Source organism: Panthera tigris, chromosome A1, assembly GCF_018350195.1.
Source record: "Panthera tigris isolate Pti1 chromosome A1, P.tigris_Pti1_mat1.1, whole genome shotgun sequence".
Taxonomy (NCBI): domain Eukaryota; kingdom Metazoa; phylum Chordata; class Mammalia; order Carnivora; family Felidae; genus Panthera; species Panthera tigris.
Window position 1 is genome coordinate 21084285 of NC_056660.1, and position 6496 is coordinate 21090780.

The 6496-nt window shown below is 37.2% G+C and overlaps 1 non-coding gene across 1 annotated transcript; it reads right to left on the reverse strand.

The window, feature by feature from the left end:
- Positions 1-4928: 4928 nt before the first annotated feature.
- On the reverse strand, positions 4929-5035 carry LOC122232120. Its single transcript, XR_006209480.1, has one exon. It is a non-coding gene; the product is annotated as a U6 spliceosomal RNA (small nuclear RNA).
- Positions 5036-6496: the final 1461 nt, after the last annotated feature.

The following is a 6496-nucleotide window of genomic DNA, read 5'->3' on the forward strand; positions in this document are numbered from 1 at the left end:
CCCATCATATAATACTATCTTACCTAAAGAACATTGACAAAGTAGCATTTTGAATTTTTTTGTTTTCCATGTTTCTTAACCAAAGTTCTCTCCTTGAAGTCTGTATTTGTGGTGGTGGTAATGGGGGCGGGGCGGGGGGGGGCGGGCAGTGGTGCCTATGTAGGCACATTTGCTGCCTCTGTAGACAAGTGCTCAGACTTGAAAATGTTAACTAATTTCATTTTCTTGATACAGTTTGTGACCAGAACTGAGTCATACCAAAAATACCTCTACAAGATTTGACCTTTTACTTAAATCCCACATTGAGATAATACACTTAAAATGGTTATCAATAAGACCTTTGTTCTTAAAAGCACATTTAAAATAAATCACTTTTTAAAAGAAGAAAACTGTTTTCAATTAAGTTCTTTACAGGCAATCAGATTGAAAGTTATGTTTGCCCTTTTATTTTCTTTATACATAAATTACACCCAAGAGGCCATGATAATAGCACTATACAAACTTTGCTTTACCTTTGTATTTACTTCTTGTCAAAATAAGCTCTACAAATTAATTTGTTTTTAGAGTGCTTTATGACCAATAAGCCCCAGGGTGAAAACAATGCAGGCAGTAACCATTTTTTATTGTTCACAAAAAAAAAAAAAAAAATCTAGTCCAATTATATAAGGATAAGTGATTCTTAATTCCTTTTGATGAAGAGTTTACTTGTAGTAGAAAAATTTCACTCAATTCTAATAATGTTTTATCATTTAGAAAAGTTTTAAAAACAGACTTTTTGCTTGAGTTCCCTGAGCAAAGTGACCCTTCAGTAATACCTGTATAGGACTAACAACTAGGCTTGGCCTCCTGTATGTTTTAACTACCTAACTAACATTGTCATTGAACTTCTGTTTGCCCCATAAAACGCTGAGAGCTTACTACATAGATATATAATCTGAAAAGTATTAATTCTGAAATATATTTCTCTTATTTCTCAAATTTCCTATTTTTTCCCTTTTGGCTTGGCCCTCCATCCCATCCATGTTAAAGGCTTTTTTACGAGGGGCAGATTTTGCATTTTCCTTAGTGAGTTATTATTAACATCTTAGAGGGGGAAAATTCTTATCTTAGCAAGCAGAAGTCTGGAAGAAAATTAATTTGGTAATGAAGTAATTTTATATATAGGTATTTATTTTTATGTATTTAGTTGATATATAAATTTAATCCATAAAATGAGCTTGCTACTTCCCAAATTAGCTACAATAAGTGAAAGATTTTAAAATTGGATCTCATGGGGTATTTGTTAAATTACTCCCCCTCTACCTCTCCCACCATAGCCTATAGGTTAACACAGGATGAGACCCCAGAACCCAAAGTAGGATTGGAGGAGATGTCTGTTCTCCAAACTTAGCAATGAGAAGAGTTAGAGAAGAGTTCAGGGATTTGAAGAAGCTGAAAATGTCATCAATGCAAAAGGGCAAACACAAGGCTGGAAAGGAAAGACATAGGCCAAGTTTGATATGCTTTGGGAGGGAAGAACGGGAGAAGGGAATAAAGAACAGTCCAGAATAGGCTCTGGAACAAGAAGGGCACACTCATACCAGTCTTGAACCTTTGAGGGAAGGACAAGGATGGAAGAAGGTTCAGGTGACCAAGCAGGGAGTCTGATTTGAAGCGACAAGGAGCAATGATAAGAATGGCCATAAGACAAAGACTCCACTAAAACAGAGAACTATCAAGCAATATTCCTGATGAACAGAGATGCAAAAATCCTCAATAAAATACTAGCAAACCAAATTCAACAATATATTAAAAGAGTATTCACCACAATCAAGTGGAATCTATTCCTGGGTTGCAAGTGTGGTTCAATATTCACAAATCAAATCAATCAATCAATGTGATACACATCACATCAATGAGAAAAAGGACAAGAACCGATTATCATTTCAATAGTTGCAAAAAAAAAAAAAAAAAGCATGTGACAAAGTACAGCACCCATTGATTGTAAAAACCCTCAACAAGATAGGTTTAGAGGAAACATACCTCAACACAGTAAAGTCCATCTATGAAAAATCCACAGCTAACATCATCCTTAATGGGGAAAACCTGAGACCTTTTCCCTTAAGGTCTGGAACAAGACAAGGATGTCCACTCTCACCACTTTTATTCAACATAGTCCTGGATGTCCTAGCCACAGCAATCAGACAACAAAAAGAAATAAAAGGCATTCAAATTGGTAAAGAAGAAGTAAAACTTTCACTCTATACAGATGACATGATACTATATGTAGAAAAACCTAAAGACTCTACCAAAAACTGCTAGAACTAATAAATGAATTCAGTAAAGCCACAGGATACCAAATCAATCTATAAAAATCTGTTTCATTGTTATACACTGAAGCAGCAGAAAGAGAAATTAAGAAAACAATCCCACTTACAACTGCACCCAAAATAATAAGAATCCTAGGAATACACCTAACCAAAGAGGTGAAAGGCTGAAAACTATAAGACACTGATGAAAGAAACTGAAGATGACACAAAGAAATGGAAGACGTTCCATGCTCATGGATTGGAAGCACACATACTGTTAAAATGGCTATATTACCCAAAGCAATCCACATGTGTAATGCAATCCCTATCAAAATACCAACAACATTTTTCACACAACTAGAACAAGCAATCCTAAAATACGTATGGAACTACAAAAGACCCCAAAGAGTCAAACCAATCTTGTAAAAGAAAAAACAAAGCTGGGGCATCATAATTCCAGTCTTCAGGTTATATTACAAAGCTGTAGTAATCAAAACATTATGGTACTGGCACAAAAATAGACACATAGATCAATAGAACAGAATAGAAAATCCAGAAATAAACCCACAGTTATATGGTTAATTAATCTTCGACAAAGCAGGAAAGAATGGGAAAAAGTCTCTTCGATAAATGATGTTGGGGAAACTGGACACCAACATGCAGAAGAATGAAACCACTTTTTACACCATACACAAAAATAAATTCAAAATGGATGAAAGACCTAAGTGTGAGACCTGAAACTATAAAAATCCTAGACGAGAACACAGGCAGTAACTTCTTTGACATCAGCCATCGCAATTTCTTTCTAGATATGTCTCCTGAGGAAAGGGGAACAAAAGCAAAAATTAACTTCTGGGACTACATCAAAATAAAAAGCTTCTGTACAGCAAAGAAATAATCAACAAAACTAAAAGGCAACCTACTGAATGGGAGAAGATATCTGCAAACGACCTATCAGATAAAGGGTGACTATCCAAAATATAGAGAACTTATAAAACTGAACATCCAAAAAAGAAACAATCCAACTGAAAAATGGGCAGAAGGCATGAACAGACATTTCTCCAAAGAAGATATACAGATGGCCAACAGACACATGAAAAGATGCTCATCATCACTTATCATCAGGGAAATGCAAATCAAAACCAATATGAGATATCACCTCACACCTATCAGAGTGGCTAAAATCAACAACACAAGAAACAACAGGTGTTCACAAGGATGTAGAGAAGAAGAAACACTTGTGCACTATTGGTGGGAATGCAAACTGGTGCAGCCACTGTGGAAAACAGTATGGAGGTTCCTCAAAAAGTTAAACATAGGACTAACTACATTATGATACAGCAATCGCACTACCAGGTATTTACCCAAAGAATACAGGAACACTAATTTAAAGGGGTACATGCAACTCTATGTTTATAGCAGCATTAATTTCAATAGCCAAGATACACAAGCAGCCTGAGTTTCCATTGATTGATGAATGGATAAAGATGTGATGTATATGTGTGTATACACACACACACACACACAACCACGCTGGAATATTATTCAGCTATAAAAAAGAATGATATTTTGGAGCACCTGCGTGGCTCAGTCAGTTAAGCGTCCAACTTTGGCTCAGGTCATAATCTGGTGGTTTATGGGTTTGAGCCCCAAGTCAGGCTCTGTGCTGACAGCTCAGAGCCTGAAACTTGCTTCAGATTCTGTGTCTCCCTCTCTCTCTGCCCCTCCCCTGCTCACGCTCTGTCTCTCTGTTTCTCAACAAAAAATAAATGTTAAAATTTTAAATGTTAAAAAAAATTTTTTTAAGAATAAATTTTGCCCTTTTTGTGACAACATGGATGGAGCTAGAGAGTATAATGCTAAGGGAAATAAGCCAGTCAGAGAAAGACAAACACCATATGATTTCACTCATATGTGGAATTTAAGAAACAATACAAACAAGCAAAGGGAAAAACAGGAGAGAAAGAGAGAGACAAAGCAAGAAATAGACTTTTATTTATAGAAAGCACACTGATGGTTACCAGAAGGGAGGTGGGTGGAGGGATGGGTTACATAGGTGATGGGAATTAGAGAGTGCACTCGTGATGAGCACCAGGTGATGCATGAAACTGTTGAATTACTATATTGTACAACTGAAATTAATATAACACAGTATGTTAACTAACTGGAATTAAAAACTTAAAATTGTCCATAGACTTCAGGTAAAATCAGTATTTCTCTTGAGTCTCCTTTTGGGCCAGTTACCGGACCAGAGATCTCTGAGAAAGTTCCCCACAGAAGCAACACCATTACAGCATATGTTGTCTCCCAGTTAATTGGATTAAAACCATTAGGAGCTGAGTCTCCATGCCTCTTATATAAGCCACTTCTGTGAGAAAGAGCCTCCGACCCAGAAGGCCCATCCCACCTACCAGATATTTCCGTGATATGGCCCAAATAACCACCAATTGGATCACCTGTAATCTGCCCACAGAATTCTTGCTCAGTCAAATTCTCAGGTGAAGAAAAGTTGATAATCCAAAACCCAACAGGCATCATATTGAGGTGAGTCAGCTCAAGCAGGCTTCTCTGAGACAATCCATGTTAGCTGAAGCTAATGGGGAAAAAAAGCCACAAGATTTCTTCTTTTTTTTTTTTTTTTTAACTATGGAATGCTTCACAAATCTGCGTGTCACCCCTGCTCAGGGGCCCTACTAGTCTTCTCTTCATCATTACCATTTTAGTATATGTGCTGCCAAAGTGAGCACAAGCACAGGATTTCTTTAAGCTATCATTCAGGCAAAAATTCTAACTCTTCCTTTTGAGGTGGGTAGACCATTTCGATTTCATGGAATACAAATATGAACACCTTCTTTAGGAAAAAAAATCATTTTTTATAGAACAGAGAATGTTCTATCATTTCTTGCTGCCAAAGACAGCAATATAAAGTATATACCCTAAGTTGTTAAAGTAGAGGGAAAATGATCTACAGATTAATATAACTTCTTGAGAAAAACACTGGAAAAAAATAATCTTATTAAAATTTTCTCATGCCTTTCCTTTCGCTGAATTCTAGAAGCATGATCACATCCATCAAGTAATAGCCATATATATAAATGGAAATTGAATGGTAAATTATATGTTCCTACATTCTTCATGAGTACTGTGATGGATAAATTTATGGGTCAACTTGATGAGGCCAGAGTGCCCAGATAGTTACTCAAACATTATTCTGGGTGTGTCCATGCGGGTGTTTCTGGAAGAGATTAACATTTGAATTGATAGACCTGGTAAAGCAGATAGTCCTGGCTACTGTGGGTGAGCCTCATTCAATCAGTAGAAGGCCAGAATAGAACAAAAGGACTGAGTAAGAGAGAATTTCTTCTGCCTGACTGCATTCAAGCTAGGACATCAGTCTTTCTCCTGCCTTCAGACCTGAACTAAAACATCAGTTTTTACTGAGTCTTGAGCCTTCAGAATGGAACTACACCAATCGATCTGCTGAGTCTCCAGTTTGCCAACTCACCCTACAGATCTTGGAATTTGTCAGCCTCCCAACTGCATGAGCCAATTCCTTATAACAAATCTCTTTATAGATAGAGCAGGGAGAGAGAGAGAGAAGGAGAGAAACACATACACATTCCATTGACTCTGTTTCTCTGGAGAACCTAACTAATACAGATGCTTGTATAAATTTAAAGCAAAGTTGTATAAAGAATAAAGATATACCAAGAAGATTTAGTTGTTTTCCTCTCCCCCCAGACCACAGCCATATGTCCTGCTCTGGTAGTAACTCAAAGAATCGTCTGAGATAAAAGTCACACCCAGACTAAAAATGAACTAGCCACAGCCACCGCCACCGCCATCATTCAGTTAGAGCAATTTACCTCTAAATCCATCACATTTATATTGCCTTCTGGAAGCAAGCCATTACAAAGGAGAGACGAGGGGAAGTGAGGAGCATTACTTTGGGCCTGCTGTTTGTTATACATACTGTAACTGTACCTGCATACATACCTCCCCTTATTGTGGCCCCACCGACTTAGTGAGAGTGAAGGCAGATTGGCCTGGTTGTGAGGGTCTTAGACAACTTGACTGAACATATTATATCAGTGTGAGAGCAAGCAATATGTCCCAAGCCAAGATTAAAGAGTAAATAAAAGCAAAACTTTCATACTGCTATGAAGATTTTAGTCACCAGAATTCCGGGGCAAGAGTAGCTTATGCTT